This window comes from Amblyraja radiata, chromosome 7 (genome assembly GCF_010909765.2).
Source record: "Amblyraja radiata isolate CabotCenter1 chromosome 7, sAmbRad1.1.pri, whole genome shotgun sequence".
In the NCBI taxonomy this organism is placed as follows: Eukaryota; Metazoa; Chordata; class Chondrichthyes; order Rajiformes; family Rajidae; genus Amblyraja; species Amblyraja radiata.
The window spans coordinates 52,981,376-53,006,654 of record NC_045962.1 but is presented as its reverse complement, the minus strand read 5'-3'; the positions used below and the strand labels follow the sequence as shown (position 1 = coordinate 53,006,654).

Below are 25,279 nucleotides of genomic sequence, written 5' to 3'. Positions count from 1 at the left end.
CTCAGCTGCTATTGTTATTTATCTGTAATTTTTTTAAATATGTATATATTTTTACCTTTTCTTATATATTTAAAATTGCTCTTGTGAATCGCACCGTGGGATTGACTTTTAAATTTCATTGTACCATGTGCAATGACAATAAAGAGATTCATTCATTCATTAAATAGGTGGCCCCTTAAATTGAAAAAAATTATTACAACATTTGGCTCAAAAACAGAAAAATACCACTTAGTTCATAGGGATCTGGGTGTTAAAGATTCCATCTGGCATGTTCCAGACAGTGAGGCAAGGAGAGTTTTCCCCCAGCATTTCCGCCTTCCCAGATCAGTGGGAATACATACTATTTGCAACAGGCCTATGCACACCCTTCTGGAGACAAGAGTGCTCAGCTTGCTTGGTGTACCAACACCACCTGACACAGGAGCAGACGCAGTAGAAAGTAGAGGAGGTCCATGCTCATTCCCACCCACATCAAGAAATGTGGAAGAGAATGGTGAATGCTAGGTGGAAATTGCCAAACTAGTCAGCACTTGTTACCTCCAGATCTCAGCCCTATCTCTCAACAGATCCTTCCATGGCAACCACAAATATCAAATAGTAGCCTAGGTTTTTTTTTCCTCTGGTAGTAATTATATTCGTAGGCGCATTGTTAATAAGTGTCAAAAAAAACAAACAGAATAAACTGTAAATCCAAATTTAAAACAGAATTGCTGGAACCATTAAGAGGGTCAAGCAGTCTATGATGTGAGAGAAATAAAATTAACACATCAGGTGAAAAATCTTCCGTCAACGTCATTTGGCTCAGTGTCTCTGGAGTTACGAAGATTTGTGTTCAAGTCATACTCTCGTAACTTTGTTACTTGGCTTCATGACAGTAGAGAACAAAGTCAATGTCACCCTCTCAATGCCAGTCCCCTTTGTCTACCTGAGGAGATTATTCATGGTGATTTAACCTGCATTCCCACAACAGACAATATGGCTGGTAATTTCAGGACTTTGTGGAACCTTGCAGTGCACCCCTCTCTGGCATTACAACAATAGCCACACGTCTGACGTACTCCTCTAGCTGAGAATTGCTTTGGCGCAGAGTGAGGATTTAGCTGTAAAGTACAAGGAGATATTAAACAAACTGAGCTGGCATTCTGTGAAATTTGCATGACTGTGGAGTGACTTGATTGCAGTTTCCAAGATGATAATGAAAACTGAAAGGGTGGATAGGAAGAAACTGTTACTGCTGGTAGGAGAGTCATCGAAAAAAATTAGAAGTGAAATTAGAAAACACTTGCATGTGTTAGGATGGAGTAATGTGGAACTTTTCCACACACAGCAATCATGAAATAAGTACAGGAGCCTGAGAACCATTACCTCCAGGTGGGTTTTTCAATTTACCTCCAGGTTCATGAACAGCTTTATTCCATCAGCATCAGGCTCTGGAACCACCCTGCGCAACCCTAACCACAACCCTAGCTCAGCAACAATTCACTGTGGACTTTGGATTGTACTACATACTTGGCTTGCACTATTATGGTGTGGTTATTTGGTGTACTGATAATTTATTGTGTATTTATTTGTTGTGTTGTTGCATTTAATGTGCCTGTAAAGCTGCAGCAAGTAAGAATTTCATTGTTTCAATCCCAAGTGCATTTGACAAGTCAACCCTCTTGACTCTTGACATTAAGTCAATCCTACATTTTAAATCTGAGATAGAAGGATTATCGTACGGAGAAGTAGGGGTAAAAGTTGTTATATGGAGCCAGATGAATCGTTGAATCTCAAGGGGCTAAATAGCGTATTCCTATCCTGTGTGACAAGAGACAAAAGACACAAGCTCTTTATTTCTCGTTCAAGATTAATTTACGCGTTTTTTGGGTTGGCCTTGAGGTCACACTTTAGACTTTAGACTTTAGAGATACAGTGTGGAAACAGGCCCTTCGGCCCACCAAGTCCAACCAATGATCACTTTGTACGGCAACACTATCCGGTGGCGGTACTCCGGTGGCTGAGGCGGCCCGACTCGGGGCTGAGGCGGCCTACTGGCGTTCCGGCAGGCAGCGACCTGAATCAGGGGCTCGGCCGCGGGCCAGTGGACGACATCGTCGGGAGCTCGCAGGTCACAGGCTGGTGACCTGTTTTTACGGAGCTCCCGCGGCAACAGCTGCGTCCGTTGGACTGAGGGGCGGCATCTTCGGCAGCTTCGACCACCCCGGGCCACGGAGCTTGAACCGGCCCGTTCGCGGAGCTCGGTTGAGCCGCGGGACTGACTTACCATCGCCCGGTGGGGTAACAACATCGGAGGCCTGGATCGCCTCAGCGCAGAGGGAGAATAAGGAGGGAAGAGACAGAGACTTTAAGACTTTTGCCTCCATCACAGTGAGGAGGTGCTTGGTGAACTCACTGTGGTGGATGTTAATTTGTGTTTATTGTGTGTTTTGTTATTTATTATTATATGTATGACTGCAGGCAACGAAATTTCGTTCAGACCGAAAGGTCTGAATGACAAATAAAGGATCTAATCTAATCTATCTAATCTAATCTTCACACTAGGAATAATTTACCATTTCCACAAGCCAAAGAATCTACAAACCTCTATGTGTTTGAGATATGGGAGGACACAGGAGCACCTGGAGAAAACACGCAGTCACAGGGAGCACAGACACCACCCGTAGTCAGGATCAAACTGGAGTCTCTGACGCTGTAACTCTACCGCTGCACCACAATGCTGCCTCAGCATCCTCCTTCCAACAGTGAGGAGTGAAGCTGGAGGTGAGCCCCAGTGACAACAATATAATTTCTCGAGACACTTCAGTCCACATCAGCTTTCGATTATGAATGTTCTCAACAATTGCTGAACGTGTTTTGTCCACACTGGTGGAGCCTGCCATCGAATGCGGAGTGAGAAAACTCTGATCCTCCAATAAAGCAGGCTCAACTCAAAATGTCTACATCCCTCTACCCCCACAGATGCTGCCTGACCTGCTGAGTGCCTTCAGCAGTTTAATTCCATATTCCTCCATCGACAGACTCCAGTGCCTTCATTTATCTTTTTCTTCTTAGACGGTACCTTAGGTTCGAGAATGATTTCCTGCCTCTCCATTCATGCCATTTCTGAGGAGATTGATGCGGCAGATGTGGGATCCACAGACTCTGTTGGAAATGGAGCAGGAAATGCCAGATAGGGTATAATAGGTATATTCAGATCAGAATTTGAAGAGACGTCATCTGGTGTCATGTATATCATCTTCCCTCACGAAGGATAATTTGTTTTAGAGAGAATGCAACAAAATTCCATTAATCCCTGCACCTGGACTGGGGAATTTTAGTCTGAAGGAAGAACTAAGAGAAGTCAAGCGTCATTATTGTTTGAATGTCACATATACTGACAACAGAACAATGACTTACTTGCAGAGGCTCAACAGGCCCATAAACACAATACACACGGATAAATATGATATTCAGAAAAAATCAATAAAGTCTTATCGTAATACCAGTGCTAAATAAATGAAGCCTGTAGTGCAATCATACACAGTCTATACTGCCATAATTTGAAAAAAGGAAGCAACTGACAATTTTGTCAAAATTGAGTTATTGCTTGTTTTAAGGTATTTGAGATATGCTCTTCACAATGGTGAACAAAATAAGTCTTCTCTGAGTACAACTTGAAGATATTTATACTAGAGAAGCAAGAAATTCCATCACGGAGAGCTGAAAGAAAAACAAGTTTTCCTCATTTACAAGAAAACGCCTTTCTGTCAGTTGCCTCCTTTTGTCAAAGTACGGCAGTATAGAGGTTCCTAGAAGTTCATAGTACCTGAGGTCAATGTTGTATAAAGTTCAAGAGCCTGAGGTTTGCTAAGAACTTTTTTCTTCAAAATTGATAGTCACAACTTTTCAGACACCTGTACCTTCTTCCCAATGGTAGGAGCAAATGTTACTTGGCCAGGATGGTGTGAGTCTTTGATGATATTGGCTGTGTTTATCAGGCAATGCCTCCTATAGCTCCATTCAATGGTGGAGAGGTAAAGTACCTGTGATGGACTATGCAGTGTCTACCATTTTCTGTAATCTCCTTTGTAAGCAGACCTATCTCCTATAGATACCTATATCCACCATAATTTGGAAGAATGCGAGGTGAGCTCATAAACACGTACATAATTTGTTAAAAAAACATGACAGGGTACATGGTGGGAGGATGTTTCTCATGGCCGAGAAGTCCAAAACCTGGGGCAGATCAGCCACGAGTATGTTGAATGGTGAGATAGGCCAGAAGGGCTGAGTGGCCTACTCGTGCTCCAGTTTTCTTATGTTGGTCCTGGTCTAAATTTAACACAAGTGAAGTAACAGTTTCTAAAAGCAGATGAAAATGTAGAGAGTGATAGTTTCCGACAGGGACAGTGGAAGTAAAGTTTCTGGGCAAGTGGGGTTTTCTTCCTGTCTCTTTCTCCCTCCCTCTCTCACACACACATAGACACAGGTAACCCTCTTTTTGAAAATAGATGGATGTATTTGACTACACTATTGAAAGTTTTGGTATTCATCATTTTGCTCTGGTTCAAATATTTATGTAAAACTTTTGAATATAAATGGCCGATACCAAAGAACGACAGTCCTTCAGTGGAGCTGGGAGAATGTCACTGGGCCATCCTGAAAAATAGGTCAGGTAGTTAATGGAACAGTTAAATGGAGCAGATAGAACTTCTAACTGGAGCAGGCTGAGGTCTTCAAGTTAAAACTTTAATGAAGATATTAAGAGGTAGAAAATTTGCTTTTATCTACCAAGATGTAGATAAAAGCAATTTTCATGCTGGAAAGGAGGTAATCGTGTCAAATTATTTCTGAAATCGCATTTGGATATTAAGTATTTACTTTATCATAAGTGGGAGATAGTAATTCTGGAGAGTTTTTGGAGACACTTGTGGTGATTCAGTACCCAGTTTAGACATAGATAACATTCGCACTTCTGTTATGGATGTGGACTCAGCATTTGTTATAGAAACTTGATCAGAGCACAACATTTGGAATTTAAGAGGCTCAGATAGGAGATGCAAACTGAGGTAGAGATTGCGATATTAATGGGGCAGCTGGAAAGGCACAGGCCAGCATAGAGAATGTTCCACACACTGAGTTGGAGGCCCTATCCAGAGAGGCAGCCCCACTGAATGTATAACAAGGCTGGTGGTGGCAAGAGAGACTATGGCTATGAGTTTTTGGGAGTCTTGCGGCTGGGGAAAGGGATGTAGTTTCATCCAAAGCAGGCCTGTGACCTCTTTGTGAGGCCCAAGAGGAGCTGCAGTGTTCTCAAAGAAAGCTGCAAATTAAATTTCTAACTTACCCTTGGGTTTTATTTGTGATTGAGTCTCCACTTCTGGAGAGTTCAGTGCACAGTACTGACTTGGACTGGTTAAGGCCAGTAACCAATCTGGACAGTCTGGACCAGGATACAACTGTGCTCAGAGTTTGAGCAAAGGTTGGTTCTGGAGGGATTTAGCCTTGGAAACATGGAAACATAGAAACATAGAAAAAAATGTGCAGGAGCAGGCCATTCAGCCCTTCGAGCCAGCACCACCATTCAATATGATCATGGCTGATCATCCAAAATCAGTACCCCATTCCTGCTTTTTCACCATATCCCTTGAAACAGCCTAGGATGGGCATGAATCAGTCTTGGACAGGACTGGCCTTGAAACTGGTTTCAGATAGGATTGGCCCAAGCTCTGGCCTTGGATAAGATGGCCATTGTTGGATGCCTTTGGCCCTGGATTCAGTCTTGGACAGTTTTGACCCAGGATCTGGTCTTGTCCATGTTTTTCCAGACCTGAGCCAACAGTTCCCAGCGCTCACTCTGGGTTAAGCTAAGGGCTCCACGTGATGTTCGGAACCAATCTCCACATTTAAAGGCAGACCAAGCTTGTGTCTAGTTTGTCTACTGGATAAAAAACGTTTATACAGCTCCAGTGTGAATATGGAAGCTCCGATCTTTCTGGCAAGTTCTCTGGAGAATGCACTGCTCCACAGGACTTCCTGCGGTTCAATGCTACCACGGAATCTGTGAGCTCACTGGTCTGATGAATGTTTGTACTAGTGCCAGGAAACAATTCAGGCTAAGCTAATTTATGTTCTGTTTAATTATTTGAGTTCGCAGCGATGTTTTAATTATTGAACAGAGCTTCTAAGTGTCCTGGGTGATTTTTTTTAATTTTAGTTTTCATCATTTGAATTATTTGTGTCAGTTTTAATAGTTTTAAACGTTTCTGAGTACTGAGAAAGACATATATAAGGAAGATGGTCAGAGTCTTTATCCACAGGTGGCAATGTCATATACCGGAGGGCTTCGATTTAAGATGAGAGTCGGGGAATTGAGAACCAGAGGACATAGGTTTAAGGTGCAGGGGAGAGATATAATAAGATCCTGAAGGGCAACTATTTCACTCAAAGGGTAGTGGGCGTATGGAACGAGCTGCCGGAGAAGATGTATAGCAGGTACTATTGCAACATTTAAGAAATATTTGGACAAGTATATGGATAGGATAGCTTAGAGGATTATGGACCAAACACAGTTAGGGGGGACTAGTGTAGATGGGTCAGTGTGGATAAGTTGGGACAAAGAGCCTGTTTCCACACTGTGTGACTTTGTGACTCTATGAGAGGGGCTCATGTTGTCGACCTCCCCGTGGTGACCCCTGTCAATTGACCTCAGTCAGGCGAACAACAACAAACAGAGACAGCAGCAGCGCCGCAGCTCGGCGCCAACCCGGAGCACGCGCCCTTTTTAGGGCGGGCACCTACGGATGTCGAACCAGGTGGCATCACCCTGCTGCGGACTTCTGCTGTCTCAAACGCAAGAAGAAGAAGACTCTATGAGAGGGAGTAGGTTTGAAGGAGATTTATGAGGCAGGTGTTTTGCATTGAGAGTGGTGTGCCCCTGGGGTTGCTTCAGAGGTGGTGGTGGATGCAGATATGACAGCAATGTTTAAAAGGCATTTAGACATTTAGATACATGGAGAGGCAGCATTAGAGAGACACAGAGCATGCAGGGGGAGATGTGATTAGCTTAGGTTGGTATCATGTTCAGCACAGGCATGATGAGTTGAAGGGACTTCTACACAGTTAAAGAGTCATCGAGTTATACAGGTCAGGAACAGACCCTAGGATCCAGCTCATCCATGTTAGTCCCATTTGTCTGCATTTGGCCCCTATCCCTCTAACTATTCCAATGCATGTACCTGTTCATATTTTATGTTAAGACCTTCAGAGAGATTAGAAACGGGGACATGTTCCAAACTATACGAGTCATTCAGTTCTCGGGCAACCTAGACCAGCAGATTTGACCAATAGCATTGGCAGCTGGTATGGTCAGGACAATATGAGTCTGACCTATCCCGCCCTTGCAGAAAAGGAAATAGTCAAAATATTATTCCAATATATTCCGACCTTACCTTGGTAATCTCATTGCATAGGTTGCCACGGTAACAGTCGGTGGGATTGTCATTCCTCACAAATCTAACCCCAGTCAGAGCTCCCACCTCTCATTCCTTACTCCTCTAAGTTCTCAGCAGGCATGTAAGTCATGCAAGTTAAAATTAAAATTCCTGGAAATTGCAGCAAGGATGAATAGGGGAAGAAGGTCAATATTTCAGGCTAATGATAGGTCATTTGCCTGAAACAAATGCTCCTTTCATCACACTACACAGATACTGTCCTACCTGCTGAGCATTCCCATCATTACACCAATCGGCTTCCGATTTCAGCATCCGCTGTGTCTCGCTTTTGTCTCAACTGGTTTAAAAATTGTCTGACAGCAAGCAACATTTCAGCTTGCAAATACTTTGTAATTATGTCAGACAAATGCAAATTTGCATTGAACAGAATACTTCTCTCCCAGTGACAGTTCATCGCAACCCTCCCACAACCTTTGGTATCACCATGGTGTTTCTTCACAGTTTGCAGCAAGGCAGGACTGACAGCACAGAACAAATATAACTGTAATTAAACCTAAATGGAACATCCACTGCTTCTAGCTAGTAATTACATTCTGCTTTCTAATACCAGATTTCATGTTTTGGGATGTGACTAGAGGTGTTTGTGAAACACCATCTTCAGATGCAATACAAATGATACCATTGTGTCTTCAAGCGATTCACATTGTCAGCCGCATCATGATCAGTATGTTTAATGAGTTCTGTGCAAGTATTCAGCTCAAAGATGATAAATTGCTTAATTCCAAGTCAATGCTATTGTTTTCTTTTTGCTTCAGGTTCATTCAAATCATTCCTTGAATATTTCAGGACAATACTCTATATTCAGTGTGGATGCTTCTCTTAATCTTGCAGTAACTGTGCTTTCTGACAGCTTGCTCTGTGCTCTTCCTTCCACTGTGAAGCATGAGCACAGGATACCGATCGGGGAAGATTCCTGGCACTGCTTGTGGGCATCTTTGCCTGCACTGGTGCATCCACTCCCCACACCAGGGCAGGAGCAATGCTGCATTGAACTACCCCTTCATCTCTGAGCAGCCGAGCTCAAGCCACCATTAGCAGAGAATCAGAGAACAAGACACCCAACTTGCCTGGGTGACACAGTGGCACAGCAGTAGAGTTGCTGCCTTACAACGCCAGTGACCCCGGTTTGATCCTGACTATGGGTGCTGTCTGTATGGAGTTTGTACGTTCTTCCTGTGACCGCATGGGTTTTCTCCGGGTGTTCCGGTTTCCCCCCACATTCCAAAGACTTGCAGGTTTGTAGGTTAATAGGCTTCTGTAAATTGTCCCTAGTGTGTAGGATAGAACTGGTGTTTCTTTTCCCCAATTTACAATATTTTTGTGATTTATATACCAGGAGAAAGATGCAACTGAATTGTTTTCTCCCTTTCCCAATTCTGATGACGGGTCTTCGACTAGTCACTATGCCTTTCTCCACAGACACTGCGTGACCTGCTGAATGTTCCAACTTTACTGTTAATATTACAATTATTTTACAATGCTTCTATTAGATGGAGTTATGCATAATCAAAATGTCTAGGATCACAAACTTTAATCGCTGAAACCTGCAGGATATACCAAGAATATTGACACATTGTCATATATGGGTGCTTATATTAAATAGATCCTTACGTACTGACTCACATTCTAACTCTATGCCCATATTCGGTTCCATAGACCTCAGTCGAACTAAATATTGTGAGTAATTATTCACAGGCCAGCATTATAATGTATGTTTACAGCTGGAACTAAGATGAATTTCTAGACCCTGTGTTTTAAAATGTAACCAAAGTTCATCTTTTATCAAATCTATTCAATTTTGTAAGATTTGTACTCAAATGATCCTGTTGCAAATTTGCCGGTTGATTTGTTTCTTTTCCTGTGTAATTGCTGATCCTTTTCACAACTGATTGGCTTTAATATTCAAACTCCAGAAAATCATTCATCTCAATAAAATGAGGAGAGCTCTCATTAATGTGGCCTTAAAACATCAGAGAGATGGAATAGCTCAGATGAATACTCCCGAAAAAGACAGAAATTGGTTTGGACCTTCAAGGCTTAACAAAGTTCACTGTTTTACAGATGCAGGAACTACTTGGAAAAGAAACACCGAGACCGATTTTGTTGTTTTATTACAATACTAGACCAAGTGCAGACCCGTTGGGTCTGTTCCCCCATCGTGCGGTTGTGGGGGGGGAGGCGGCATGCAGCGTCACACACACTAACTATCCCCCCTCCCCCCCCCCGCACTCACGCTAATTACCCCCTTGATATTATATTAATATTATTAATTTGCTCCTTTTACCCCATAACCACCCTATCTACTGACGCATAGCCCCCAACTTGCAGTCACATCTGCTGGGCGGGGGTTAAGGGAATGAGGGCAAAGAGAGAAGGGGCAGAGACAGAGAGAGAGGGGAGGAGATAGAGAGGGCGAGGGGGAGAGAGAGGGGGTGCTGAGAGGGGGAGAGGGGAGGTGGGGAGCAGGGAGATGGAGGAAGGGGGAGGGTGGAGGGAAGAGGGTAGGGGGTGTGGAGGGGAGGGGGTTTAGGGGAGGGAGGGTGGGGGTGGGGATGGAGGGGAGGAGGGGAGAGAGAGAGAGAGAGGAGGAGAGGAGAGGGGGAGAGGAGAGGGGGGAGAGGAGAGGGGGTGGAGAGGAGAGGGGTGAGGAGAGGGGGGTGAGGAGAGGGGGAAGAGGAGAGGGGGGGGGAGGAGAGGGGGGGAAGAGGAGAGGGGGGGAAGGGAGATGGGGGAGGGGAGAGGAGGGGAGAGGAGAGAGGGGGAGAGGAGAGGGGGGGGAGAGAGGAGAGGGGGAGAGGAGAGGGGGGGAGAGGAGGGGGGGGGAGAGAGGAGGGGGGGAGAGAGATGGGGGGGAGAGAGATGGGGGAGAGAGGAGAGGAGGAAGGAGGAGAGGGGGGAGAGGAGGAGAGGGGGGAGAGGAGGAGAGGGGAGGGGGAGAGGAGGGGGAGAGAGGAGGGGGGGAGAGAGGAGGGAGGGAGAGAGAAGAGGTGGGGGGGAGTGGAGAGAGGGGGGAGAGAGAGAGAGAGAGAGAGAGAACCCAAACCCCCCAAACAACCATTTGCAGGCAGTGCTTTTTTCCTTCAAACTAACCATAACCATATTTTCATTTTCAAACAAAATAAAGGGTACTTACTCACTGCTGTGTAGACATTTGTTCAGTCATTCAGAGCTCAGACCTCCATGTTGTAGAGACTGATTGGGGCACACCACTTCCTGGTTTTATAGTCCCTCCCCCATCCCACCAGCAGGAGCAGCAGAGAGAATGGGGAATTTTGTAAAAACATTAATATCTCTGTCATATTTCATCGACGGGAAAAATCCACGGCACACATGCGGCGGAGGGGGTCTCTGAGCGAGGTGGCCAAAAATGACGGCCGTAGGTGGCGGCGTTCTCTCGGAAATCGCAGCACAGATCGCCAAAAGCGGTCAAGAACAGAGTTTTAGTAATATAGATAATCCTGTCAGAAATCAGATCCCCTGCATTTCAGTCTGCACTGGGACATATTATGTCCATATTCCTTTGAGATCCCGAGCTAGGTTTCTGCCTCTTTTACTAAAAGCAGACAGCAGCTATATCAATCTATACAGAATATGCAAACTTTAAAGATAAATGGAACATGCTTTGAAATAATTATCTTCTATATTTTGTCACTAGGTCTTTTTGCTCCTTTTGTCGTAAGTGCCCTTTCCTGGCAACTAGGATTTGGCCAAAAGAGATCCTCAGTGGAACAGGATATGATGATCCATCCAACTGAATGAGGGACGCCTTGTGCTCAACTACTATCTACCACTTGATGTCCCTCAGACTATCCTTGACCGGACTCTGCTGGCTTTACCTTGGCACTAAACATTATTCCCTAATCATGTATATATACACTGTAAATGCATTGATTGTAATCATTGCAATGCTCCTTGAGTGGGGGCACTGTCGAGTATGGCTGCCCTGCCTGCAGCTGTTCGTCCTTTCACCCTTTTAAAAAATGTTTAGTGTGTTAAGAGTTTTGTCTTGGAGGTCTTCTAGTCTTTTTATGTGGGGGGGGAAGGGGGGAAATTGTTTTTCTCAGTTCCTACCTGGTCGGAGATGCGTCTTTACTCTGAGCTGCATCTTCGCCCTCTCCTCGCGGCCTACCAACTGGACTGGAGTGGCGTTTCCTGCCGGGACCGGCCAGAACTTCAGCTGCGGTGCGGCGCAGCGCTGAAGCACCATCGCGGGGCGGGCGACGACTTGAGGTCACTGTGTGGTAAGCTCCAGAGTGCTGAGACCGCCGACTTCAACATCGCGGAGCTGTGGTCGTGGAGCATCCAGCTGCAGGCGGCGCTGACTTTAAACACCGCGGAGCATGGGATCTTTCGCCGAGATCGCCATTGTTGGAGCTCCGACCAGCTTTGGGAGCCGCAGTCTCTGGCAGCAAGCGGCCGTTCCAGACACTCCAGGCCGCTGAGTGTGTTCTTCCGACGTCAGAGCTCCATCATCCGGCGAGAGGGCCTGAAACATCGGGCCGCCGTCACGGCAACTGCGGAGGCCTCAAATAGGCCCCGACCATGGGTGAACATAGAGGAAGTGAACTGGATTTTGCTGCCTTCCCTCACAGTGGGAACCATTGTGGGGGGATGTTTTTGTGTTTGATGTTAAATTCTCTAATGTTGTGTTTTATTTTTGTTGGTGTGCTGCAATGGCAACTCAAATTGCACGACACCAATTGGTGTATGTGATAATAAATGTCCTTTGTCTTTTGTCCTTTGTCCTTTGTCATTGTCTTTCTGCTGAATGGTTAGCACACAACAAAAAGCTTTTCACTGTACCTCGGTACACGTGACAATAAACAAAACTGAACTGGTGTTGGTATTGGTATTGGTATTGGTTTATTATTATCAAGTGTATCAACAAACAGCGTAAAACTTTGTTTTGCATGCTATCCAGGTAAACCATACGATACATGAGTATGAGGTAATGCAGAATTACCCCAGGCCGTGCATTCCTGATTCTAACCACCCCTGGTGTATTCTTCCTTAGATTCACTTTAACCCTCTTACTCCTCATTTAAACCCATGCCTTCAGGTCTTAGATACACCTCGTAATGGGAAACGCTTATTACCATCTACTCTATCTGTGCTGCTCATCATTTTGTACAGCTCTCTCAGGTCCGTCCCCCCCAAAGGCAAAGAGAACTGCAGATAGATCAGTTGTATCACCAACACCCAACTGAGCACAGTTAATGAACGCTGATCACAGGAACACTTTGCCACTCTCTGCGTGTGATTATGCACTCAAGGGATGTGGGTTTTGCAGCTTGAGCCTGGTTGCCCGTGCGAAGTTATGGGGAGCTGCCTTTTTAACCGCGGCAGTCCTCGAGGTGTGAGTATACACACAATGCTGCTAGGGGCGGAGTTTCAGGATTTTGACAGTGATGGAATGGTGATATCTTTCCAAGTCAGGACGGTGTGTGGTTTGGAGGCAACATTCAGGTGGCAGTGCTCCCATGCGTTTGCTCTCCTTGTCCTTCTGACTGATATCGAGATCATGGGTTTCATGGAGCTGTCTAAGGAGTCTTGATGAGTTGCTGCAGTGTATCTTGTTGATGGTACAAACTGCTATGTCGGTGGTGGAGTGAATGAAAGATTATGGATGAGTCATTATGTTCTGTATGGTGTTGATCTTCATCAATGCTGTTGAAGCTGCACTCATTCAGACAAGTGGTGAGTGTTTCATCACACTCCTGACCTGAGCCCTGTAAATGGTGGACAGGCTTTGGGGGGTTCAAAGATGAATTACTTGCTATAGGATTCCTAGTCTCTGACCTGTTCTTTGAGCTATATTTATGACTCTTTCTGGTCAATGGTAACCACTTGGGTTATTGGGAGATTCAGATTAATAGTGGGAGATTCAGTGGCCATTGAAAGTCAGGGGTGATGAGGCAGATAACATGTTCTGAAGCAGAATCTAATAGCAGACATTATGGCCTGAAAATCACTGTTTACGAGAGACAGGATGTTGCAAGTTGCCTCTTGCTTACCAACACATCCTGCGTACTTAACAAAGGCTGAGTGCTGAAAAAAGTGATGAGATATTTTCTACCACATGATCATTCGCACCACACAGTGTGTGCACGGTTGTTAACATCACACAGAACCTTGAGGTTTCCAAATAGAGCATTAACCCTAAAAAAAATAAAACACACAGTGGCGCAGCAGTAGAGTTGCTGCCTTACAGCACCAGAGACCTGGGTTTGATCCTAACTAGGGGAGCTTGTCTATACGGAGTTTGCACGTTCTCTGTGTGACCTGCGTGGGTTTTCTCCAGGGTCTCCAGTTCCCTCCCACACTCCAAAGACATAGGTTAATCAACTTGGTATAACTGTAAATCGGCCCTAGTGTGTGTAGGATAGTGTTAATATGCGGGGATCGCTAGTCGGTGCGGACTCGGTGGGCCAAAGGGCCTGTTTCCGCGCTGTATCTCAGGACTAAACTAAAAACTAAAACTGTGGAGGCTGGAAATCTGAGAATAAAACAGAAAATGCAACAAACAGGCGAGGCAGCAACTGTATGAATGTTCCTACAATTTTCAATTTCTAAACCCAAATAAGTTGAGGCTTTTAGCTGAGCTGGGCTGCAAAAGTGCAGCAAATCTTTTCCCACCCAATTCCGCATATCCAACTTGTTGAGCAGAGACTGCGTTTGGGGAGAATGGGAATGGGAATACCATATGGCCATCTCTTCATTGTCAGGGGGATTTTGTTGGCTTCACCATTATATCAAGAGTGTACCCATGATTTAATTGTCACTTTATATTTAATATATTTATCTCGGCTGATGAAGGGAGGAGTGGACTGTTGGATCCAGTAGATTTATACCTGTTGAGCGGTCTTTCCCAGGCTTCAGCGATCAGGTCAACGGCACACTAGGACATCCGACCCATCCGGCCTATACCCACGGTGCAGACCCTCACTCCTCCATGGTCCTTCTCCCCCGAGCTTCTCCTCCAATCCGTCAACCCCCAGCCATCATCTTCCATTTACACCATTCACAGCCCTGACCTTCCTGAAAACTCTCTCCATTGCTACACCCCTTCTTCAAGGAGTTTCCTTCAATCTCTGCCTATGATCCACAATGTCCCCCTCCCTCTGCACTGCTCCCTAGCCACAGTCCGATGGCAGTGCCTACCTGTCCAAAGGTTTGCCCATCTCTCACCATCTCTCACCTTGATTGCATTGCATGTAGAATCTATACCAGACAGAATCAGAGGAAACCACCCCTCTTTCCCAACCCCAAAATATCATCTTTAAGTCTTGCTGCTCCTTTGTTAGTACCAGGGCGACAGATGAGTCTTAATGTCATAATAATGATCTGCGGATGCTGATTTGTACCAAAAGTAGACACAAAATGCTGGAATAGCTCAAAGGGTCAGGCAGCATGTCTGGAGAAAATGGATAGGTGATGTTTTGTGTCGAGACCCTTCTTAAAGGGTTCCAGAATTTCACGTTCCAGAACCAGGGGTCACAGTTTAAGAATAAGGGTAGGCCATTTAGGACTGAGATGAAGGAAAACATTTTCACCCAGAGAGTTGTGAATCTGAGGAATCCTCTGCCACAGAAGACAGCGGAAGCCAATTCACTGGATGTTTTCAGGAGAGAATTAGATTTAGTTCTTAGGGTTAAAGGAATCAAAGGATATGGAGAAAAAGCAGGAACAGGGTACTGATTTTAGATGATCAGCCATGATCATATTGAATGGTGTTGCTGGCTCGAAGGGCCGAATGGCCTATACCTGCACCTATTTTCTATGTTTCTATGTTCCGACCAACAGTAGATCAGTTTTATTCATCCAGTGCAATTAATCTCCGCACACGTGGTGTGAAATACCATATTTGGCATGTCATTACATTAGCTGGACCCAGACCTGCCAGAGGCTATCAGTGCAGGGCAGGGCTTGGCCGCAGGAGGCATGCGGTTCAGGCAAACTTTGACTCCTCTTTGAGCCACTCGGTTAAAATAGGGTGCAATACTCAGCAAGATAATGGATTTACCCAGGACAAGTTACAACGCAAACCAATTGTTCCAATATAAACTCAACAAAACCCTTGACTGAAGTTGTTTCAGTGCCTTCACTCTTTCTACGGTGAAACAAGGCAACGTGAATCAAACAGTTACTGCTCCTTTACACACAGCCCATCTCCATTACTATCTATTGCTTTATTGCTCTGACAGGCAATTGTTGGGCTTGATAGTTATATATTGTTAGCTGCCAGATAATCGGGTACACCGGATGCAGTAGATGAGGTTAGAGGAGGTACATGTGAACTTCGGTCTCACCAGAAAGGACTATTGGGGTCCTTTGTTGGAGTAGAGGGAGGAAATATAAGGACAGGTATTGCATCTCCTGCTGTTGCAGGGGAAAGTATCCAGGTGATTTGAGTGGATATGAATAAATGAACCAAGGAGTTGTGGAGGGAGTGGTCTATTGGAAAACATAATGGGATGTGGATAGAAAGGTGTGAGTGGTGGTGAGATCACATTGAAGGAAGTGGAGAAGTCAGAGAATGATATATCGCATGCTGGTAGAGATAAAGATAAGGACCAGGGGACCTCTATCCTTGTTCTGTCTGAGAGGACATGGAACCCAAAAGCAGAACTGCAGGACACAAAGGAGACACAGGTGAGGGATCCATCCATAACAGAAGGGGGGAAGTCTCGTTTAGTAAAGAAATAAGACATCTTGGATATCCTTGAGTGGAAAGCCTCATCTTGGTAGCAGATGCAGTGGAGATGGAAACATTGAGAGAATGAGATGGCCTTGCAAGAGGCAGGGTAGGAGGAGGTGTAGTCAAGATAACTGTGACTAGTATCTGAGTCAATAACATTTGCAAACATCTCACATTAAAACTAAAACAAAAAACTGCAAAGCAATTTTTATTGATAATCAACTGATAATTTGACATAATTCACATTAGAATCCAAGATAGCATCAGATTCAGGTGCTATCACCATGGTAACAATAATGCACCACTCTTGTTTCTTCTTACAGCTCGAGTCTAAAAATAAATTGCCAAGTGGTTTAACATGAAGATGTTGTTTTCCTTTAAGAATTGCTCATAATCTGCAATAAAAGCACCCTGATACTTCCTTCATCCCTCATTGCTGCTCCATCTTGGCTGATCTAAAATTCGACTCTTAAAGAAGCATGTCCTCCTCGCTCTTGAAATTATGAATTGACCCTCAGCAGCTTTTTAGGGGATGTTATAAAAATAACCTGTTAATATGTCTTTAGAGATAAACGATGTTTGACAGACTTTTACAGCAAATGTGAGCATGAAATTAGCAGGCAATCTTTCATGCAAAAATATTGTTGAATTCGATTAGGCTCTTGGAATCAAAGGAAATATCTTAATTTAGATTATGCAACAACGGTGGTCAGTGTTTAGGCTTCAGCTGTTTTTAGTCCATCTACACTTCATGCTGCTTTGGGAAAGCGGTCAAGGACCATTGTCACCCCAGCCATCCCCTCTTCTACATACGCTAAAAGGCCTGTACCACAAGATTCAGGAAAAGCTTCTTCCCCACTACTGACTATCAGACTACTGAACTGTCCTCACATAAACTAAGGATGTAGTCCTGATCTTCCAACCTACCCCATTGCAAATGCTTGCCTTTATTTTATTTGCATTCTCTCCATAACTGTAATGCTGTAACACAATGCTCTTCATTCTGCCTTTTTTTACATACTAACTGTCGTACAGTACTTGTGTATGGATCGATTGTACTCATTTATAGTATGATTTGTGGATATCACTCACACACACAGCTTTCACGGTGTCGAAGTACACGAGGTAATAATAAACCAATAGATGAGTAGACATTAACGTATTAACTTGAGGAGACTTATAGGTCAGAATGTAAGCTGGGAAAGGGGAAGATTGCAAGAAACATGAAGGAGAACAGCACATTGGTGTTAGAAGATGGCAAATTAAGAAAAGTTTCAGATAATGTTGTACTGCCGGTGTGTTTCTGTGCTGTATCTCTCTCATGTGGTCTGTAGCTTGTTCTCTTGCTGAGTGGTTACTGTGCACAAATTCATCTGGCTTCATTTCAAAGGTTTCCATAAATCGATAACTCATACGAGCAGAATTAGGCCATTTGGCCCGTCGAGTCTACTCCGCCATTCAATCATGGCTGATCTATCTTTCCCTCTCAAACCCCATTCTCTGCCCTTCTCCGTACCCTTTGATACCCTTACAATTCAAGACCAGGCCAAGATCACCTGCTCAATACAGCAGAGAGTGTGATTGGAATATACATGCCTTATGCTCAAGATTAGAGCCTCAGGGACTGCAAGTGTGCATAGGCTAGTTGGATCAAAGGGCCTGTTTCCACGTTGCATGACTCCATAACGAGGCTGAGTGTAGGAAGGAGATTGAGGACCTCATAACCTGGTGTCAAGACAACAACCTTTTTCTCAATGTCAGCATGACAAAGGAGATAGTGATCGATTTCAGGAAGCAAAGCAGTACACATACATAGGTATACATTGATGGTGCCAAAGTCGAGATGGTTGAAGCCTTTAATTCCAATGAATAAACATTACTAGCATCTTATCCTGGACCAGCCATATCGAAGCAATTGCCAAGAAATTACACCAATGAACTACGTGTTCAGTATGTCCCCAACAGCTCCCACCAACTTCTACAGATGTGCCGTAGAAAGTATTTTATTGGGATGCATCACAACATGGTTTGGAAACAGCTCCATCCAAGACGGCAAGAAATTGCAGACAATTGTAGATGCAGCCCAGACCATAACACAAAACAACCTCCCTTCCATTGACTCCATCTTCACTTCACGCTGCCTCGGCAAGGCCACCAGCATAATCAAGGATGAGTCTCACTCCAGACACTCCCTCTTCTCCCTTCTCCCATCAGGCAAGAGGTACAGAAGTGTGAAACACATGCCTCCAGATTCAGGGACAGATTCTTACCAGCTGTTATCAGGCAATTGAACCATCCTATCATCAACTAGAGAGTGGTCCTAGGCTATCATTTACTTCATTGGAGAACCTTGGACATTCTTTAATCAGACTTTACTAGACTTTATCTCGCACTAAATGTTATTCCCTCCATCTACATCTGTACACTGTGGGTGGCTCAATTGTAATCATGTATAGTATTTCCACTGATTGGACAACATGCAACAAAAAGCTTTTTACCGTACAGCGGTGACACAGTGCTGCAGCTGTAGAGTTACTACCTTACGGCGCCGGAGATCCGGGTACGATCCTGACCACGGGTGCTGTCTATATGGAGTTTGCACATTGTCCTTGTGACCAAGTGGGTTTTTTCTGGATCCTCTGGTTTACTCCCACATTCCAAAGACATACATGTTTGTAGATTAATTTTCTTCCGTAAAATTGTAAATTGTCCATAGTGTGTAAGATGGTGCTAATATGCGGGGACCACTGGTCGGCGCGGACTCGGTGGACCGAAGGTCCTGCTTCCACTCTGTATCTCGAAACCAAACTAAAAACAACTAAACTACCTTGGTACATGGGACAATAAACTAAACCAAATTAAACTAGACCAGTAGAAAATAGAAAGATTAAACGAAAACTTACCGTTTGAAGTTTGATCTTTATTTTATGAGAAGTTGAAGTGAGGGATTACGTGAAGAGCCCACCAGCCCGCATGCTCGTCAATCTTCAGAGCAACTGTATGAAACCACAGACCAGTTGCAGAAATTAAACTATAGAAAGATTAACGAGCCTAGACTTACCGGATGATCTTTATGAGAATCAGGGTTGGGAGTGGAGGGCACGTAATCCCTCACTTCAACTTCTCATAAAATAAAGATCAAACTTCAAACAGTAAGTTTTTGTTTAATCTTTCTATTTTATTTCGAAGTCACGTGAGTGACTACGTGAAGACTTCAAATCTATGTAGTTTCATGCTATAACCCAATCTGTGTGTAAAACACTTAAACAGATAAAACCATAAATGGTAGAAAGACATGGGTTATTAACAACATGATGCTAACTTGCATACATGGCCATTGCTCTTAATCGGACCATAGTCCCAATTGGCTTTGAGTTAGACAAATACTCATGCAGCACTGTACAGAATTCTATCTGCAATCATCCAGGCATATTCAACCAAAATTTTATAACTTCTGAAAGTGCACTATGTAAACCTCCTGCTGTTGCAAGAAGATGGACAAATGGGAATATCCATTCTATTGGCTGCTAATGAGCCACCAACCATCTCTTGAAAACTAATTATTAACAATGAAGAAAGTATCCTTCATCGCATAGGTACCAGCAAGCTCAGCGTACCAGTATACATAATAACACCCCCAATCTCCGATCTGGTGGGTATGCTGTCAACTCCAACTTGTACCCAACCATGCCAGTTTAGCTTTATGAGATACCCTCATGTCAATTATGACCCAGAGACCGAGCCAGAGATTGAGTAAAGGGCGTGTTCTTTGTGCTGAATCAGCTGCTAAAGCACAATCAACTTAAAAGATTCACCCCCCATTAGGAAAACAGTAGATGAATATCTGCATAATAATTTACTGATATACATTCCACACTACTATGAGTCTAGGCTTTAGAGCGGTCATATAAAAGACACCTTGCATAATGTTAGTCAACAACTGGAGAATAACCAATCATTTATTGTCCCACATGGTACTATAGAGAATGACAAAGCAGCACAAACAGTGTCAATTGTACTATAACATAATCTCTTCTCTGAGCGCAAACTGAAAGAAACACAAAGCTCTGCTACTTGTGTTTAAAAGTAGCTCACATGTCTTCTTCACAAATTCCCATACAATCGTGCAGAGCTAGCTGCATGAGAAATAGCCTGAGCTAGCCATCACTCGTGGCTTTAAGTAAATAGGAGCTTCTTTCAGCCACCTTTACCATGGACACTCTGAATGAGTAGGCAAATTTGGCATTATTAAATTTCATGTTGCCTCATCCTTAATATCTGAAGAGGCATCTACTGATAAATCCCTGAGTCTTATCAGCTACAAAATTTTCGTGTCATCTATAAACTCCATGACACAATGCCCTTTTTGATCTTAGGGCAGCATTAGCTTTAGAATCTTTGTAAATAGCTTAGGCCTGAAGACAACCCCTAGGTAGAGCCTAAACTTCGCACCACTGGCTTTGTCATCAAAACACCAGATATATCTGTGCCCCTCGGAAAGAGATATGGCAAACTATGCATCTTCAAGGTCGATTGAGGCCCTCATCCTCTGAATCAGCTAAATTGCTGAAAAACAATTGTCCATCTTAAAGTGGGTAACGAGGCACATGATCAGATTAGCCAAATCCTAACCTGATTTGGCATGCCCCACTTTGCTACAACCTTGAGAAATATCAGAAATGTACCCCTCTTGTTCTTGGGCAGACTACTCATCCTTTACGACACGTCTCTGTATCCACTTGGATAACCATCATTCCCTTTATTGACCATATGGAGGAAACTTTTGGCTTCTCTTGCCGCGGAAGATGCATTTATCTATTTATTTACTTATTTATTTATTTACTTATTTCTCTCATAACATATAATCAGATCTTGATGACTAGAGCTGAAACACAACATCCAGTTGATGTGGGAATACACGTTCCCTGCCAATTCTTGACTGTCAGAGTTACCACGAAACCTCAGCCTTCTTCCTCAGAATGGAAAATAGCATAATGCAACCCTGAACCTGGAGTTGCTCCGCTGTCCTCTGAATGAAACCACCTCTCAGTCGCCAGTGTGCGCAACACTCTGTCTTCGACCAGCCACTCAATCCCGAATACTGGTATTGAGAGCCTACAGATTATTTTATATATTTTTTTTATTCACAACATGAACCTGCAGGTCAGATAAAAAATGCTACATGCCAGACCGGCTTTCTGCTGGTAGCTACCTATCCTAGAGAGGATGGCAATGAAGTTTCCAACAAACTGGCAACTCTACTAACTGAGCTGAAAGAATTTAAACATGTGTTGAGGGAAACCTTGATGACCTCAATCACAGATGTTGAGGCAGAGCTTCCCTGGTCAATATGATCCATATGACCAGCCAGTTCCAACTTAGAGCTTACAGAGGTTGCCATGCATGGCACCCTACCAATGTCTCTGCATCAACCTGATCTCTCCAGAGACAGTGAAAAGTACTAGACAGCCCATGCTGCCAGTGAATCCAAACCTGGGGCGACAGACCGCTCCATTTCGGAGTTTACGGCAGTTAATAAAGAGACCTAACCTGCCAGCATTTCTGAGCCCAGGTCGACCTGCTTGTTGGAGCTTCAGCAAAGTTCCATTGCAGACCCATCTGACCACATCGTCAGCCCCACGTTTGCCAAACAGCTCGTTTCCAGAGCTCAAGGGCGATATTGCTGTGCAAGGCACGCCTGCCAGCATTCCGGAGCCCAATGGGCCAGACTACTTCTTTGGCCTACAGCCTCTTTAGAGCCTTGATGGAGCTTTACAGTGCAGGTCACGCTACCAGTTATTCCCAGCCTGGTTTGACAGGCCGCTCCTTCAACTCCTTCTGCTCCATTGGAGCCTTAGCGGAGCTCACTGAACAGGCCACGCCTGGCATAACACCGAGCCTGCCTCGAAAGGCAACTCCTGCGGCCTTCTGCCTTTATTGGAGCCTTTGCTGGAGTTGACTGTGCAGATCGCGCTGCCAGTTTCTCCCAGCCTGGATCGACAGGCTGTTCCTTTGACCGGCTGCTCCTTCGGGGCCTCAGCGGCTCACTGGACAGGTCACGCCTGCCATTACTGCAAGCTTGGTTCAACAAGCTGTTCTTGCGAGGCCAGCTAGTGTCTCCCGACTGCTCTTTTCCAGGGCTTCAACGGCGCTTCCTGCTCCATGAATACAGGGAGAAAACCCACCGGAATACTGGAGCTTTACCCACATAGGATGGTACTCCACCCCCGCAGCTGCCTAACCCCTGCAAGTCTTCACTTGCTACACAAGTCTTCTCCCAAGAGATACTATGCAGTCTGCAAATTACTGGCCCTGTAAAAATTGAGCCATTTTGGGAATATCTCATGGCATAGCATTTTGCGAAGGCAACAGCCCCAACTCTGTATTACAGAGAAGCGTTAATACAGCTTTCTGCACTTCCGAGAGATGAGACCCATCTTCTGATTTGCAAAAGTCCGTAATGTATCCAGAGTGGATTTTGGACTTGCTGTCATAATTCTTTGCCTACATATCATCACTGGGATATCTCAACTGAGAGAATTGACGTATGGAACATCCAAAAAGTCTGGCAGTTTATGGACTGGCAAATGTCCCGGATGCTTTTAGCCAGATGGCAAAGGGATGGCAAGGGATGTGACAAGAACCGGTAGCTCCCGCATATCATCAATGAATCATGGGATTCAGATATCCTGTAATATTCCCATAATCGGAGTCACCTCTGTGATATTCTCCAATACTCCCCTCATCAGAGTAGTAGGAATACTGCAACCCTGAGCCAGGTGTTGCCACAGGCATTTGGCTGGAGCCGCCTGTTAATGCCTCCGGTGCATGGAGCATATTTTGTTCATATGATTAAAATGAAGCATATCCCCCATTAGTTCAGGGATTCGATTTCCTTATCGATATCCACATAGTTGGAGTCACTTATGTAAGAATCTCCAACACTCCCCTCTTCTGAAAGGAAATTATCATGACGCAACCCTGAACCAGTTGTTGCTCCTACAGGCATCTGACAGACACAGCCTGTAAATGCCTCCTGAGCTCGGAGCTCCTTGCTCCCTTCTGGAGACTCAATGGAGATTCTTAGGAGAGGAAATGGAACGCAACCATGAACCAGGTGTTGCCTCCTCAGGCCTCTGGCTGACTCCCTTTCGGAGCATCAATCTGTACAGGCATTTCCCGTCAGATGCTCCGAACAGCCGCCTGCTCCAGTGGAGCCCCATTCTGTCATGGTAGTCGCAGACGTGGTCGAGCGGCAACCGCTATTGTAAGCCACCAGCTCCTGCTGACGCTATTTATAGCCGTCAGCTTTTCCTTCCACAGTGGTTGCTGCTCCACAGCGTAAGCTGACCCGGCCTTAGCCGGTCGCTGTTATTTTTTAAAACGCCAGCTCGCTCGGAGCCTCCACAGCGTTCGTTATACCGGCCGCGCCGGCCGCTGTTATTTTTATTCTGCCAGCTCCACGGAGCCTCTACGGCGGCACCTGTAGAAGCTGTCCAGCTTCTCCGGGCCCGCTGCCCCTATTTTCGGAGCAGTGGCCCGTTCCTGAAAGAGATTTCCCCTTACCTGTTGGAGCAGTTTCGAACTGCTCCGATTCTCGCGCCATGCGTCAACTAATTGACGCGCATATGGGCTGGCGGGCTCTTCACGTAGTCACTCACGTGACTTCGAAATAAAATAAACTATGCATCATTATTCTTTTCTCATGTTTGTCACATTGCACTTTGTAAATATTTCCAGTCTATTATCTATGGTAGAAGTTAACTCTCATGTTGCATTTACAGGGCATAATTGTTACCAGGCAGATTCGATCTTCAGATTGTACATCTGCCCATACCTAATTAATTCCCGTTCCAAGTAATGAAACATAGTGTTGGAATGGAGATAAATATCATTGTAAAGGTTTATGGATTCAACACAATGTCCCTGTTTAAGAGGAGTATGTTTCTTTTATTATGTTGGCTGGGTCCATCAATGAACTAGTGTGGATTGGTTTTACAAAGGGAATGGGAACGTTAGGGATTCCAGCTGGGACAAGTTAAAGGAAGGGAAAAACTCATCTGTCTGAATCTGCCAGAGCAATAATCTCAACCAATAAAGTTTGGAACATTGAAATTAATGTCCACCTATCTAAATTTCAACTGGGATAGGCTCAGGTGGCTGAATGGCCAATTCTTATAATAATTCTTTGTTCCAGAAAAGACCTGGAAGAAAATAATCCCTCTTTCGTCTTTTTTTCAGAAGAACCATTGGTGTCAGTGATTGGCAAGTCACATAATGAAGGAGACTCTGCAGAAATAATTGTTCTGAAAACTCCCACAAGAGCAATCTTAATGGATCAAGGTATTGCAATGCCACCCCGGTTGTGCCCACCTAAAAGCAGTGGTGGGAATGTAGGGGAAATAAAATGGCTTAGGGTAGGATTAGTGTACTAATGTGTGCTTAAAGATTGATGTGGATTCGGTGGGCAGAAGGGCATGCTACCATGCTCCATTTATCTATGGACATTCATTCTTAAAAAATTGAGGCTTCAACAGAGTGTACCCATCACTGTAATGTGCCACAGTCTAAGTCATACACACCAAAAGCAGGAACTCCAGCACACCGTAGTAAAAATTAATATATGAATGAAGAACACACGGAACAAGAATACCAACATCACATACTGAACTTGGACCATGGAGTGCAGACATAACAACTTGAGGAGTGAAACTGAGATAGTGGAATCAACACAGGGGTAAAACAGAGAGAACGGAATCAACACAGGGGATAAAATCGCAGAAACAGTCCCAACACTGGGGTAAAAACACAGTACGGGGTCAGCACTGGGGTAAAGTACAGAGAATGGATCCATCATTGAGAGTAAAACACAGAGAGGGGTCAACACTGGGTTAAAACAAAGAGAACGGACCCAACACTGGGGGTAGAACATAGAATGAGGGGTCCACAATGGGAGTAAAATGCTGAGAACCGTTCAGACTGGCTTAAATACATAGTGCAGATCATATATGAACTGATTTTTGTGAGCGACAAAAAAAAACATTGGCTAATATTTGACAAAATGATTTTTGCCAAACTCATTTAA

General features: G+C 44.5%; 1 long non-coding RNA gene across 1 annotated transcript; it reads left to right on the top strand.

The window, feature by feature from the left end:
• The first annotated feature begins 3,669 nt into the window (after positions 1 to 3,669).
• Positions 3,670 to 11,442, top strand: LOC116974849. The gene is made up of 3 exons (XR_004412460.1): positions 3,670 to 3,779; positions 7,554 to 7,557; positions 11,430 to 11,442. It is a non-coding gene; the product is annotated as an uncharacterized LOC116974849 (long non-coding RNA).
• The last annotated feature ends 13,837 nt before the right edge of the window (positions 11,443 to 25,279 follow it).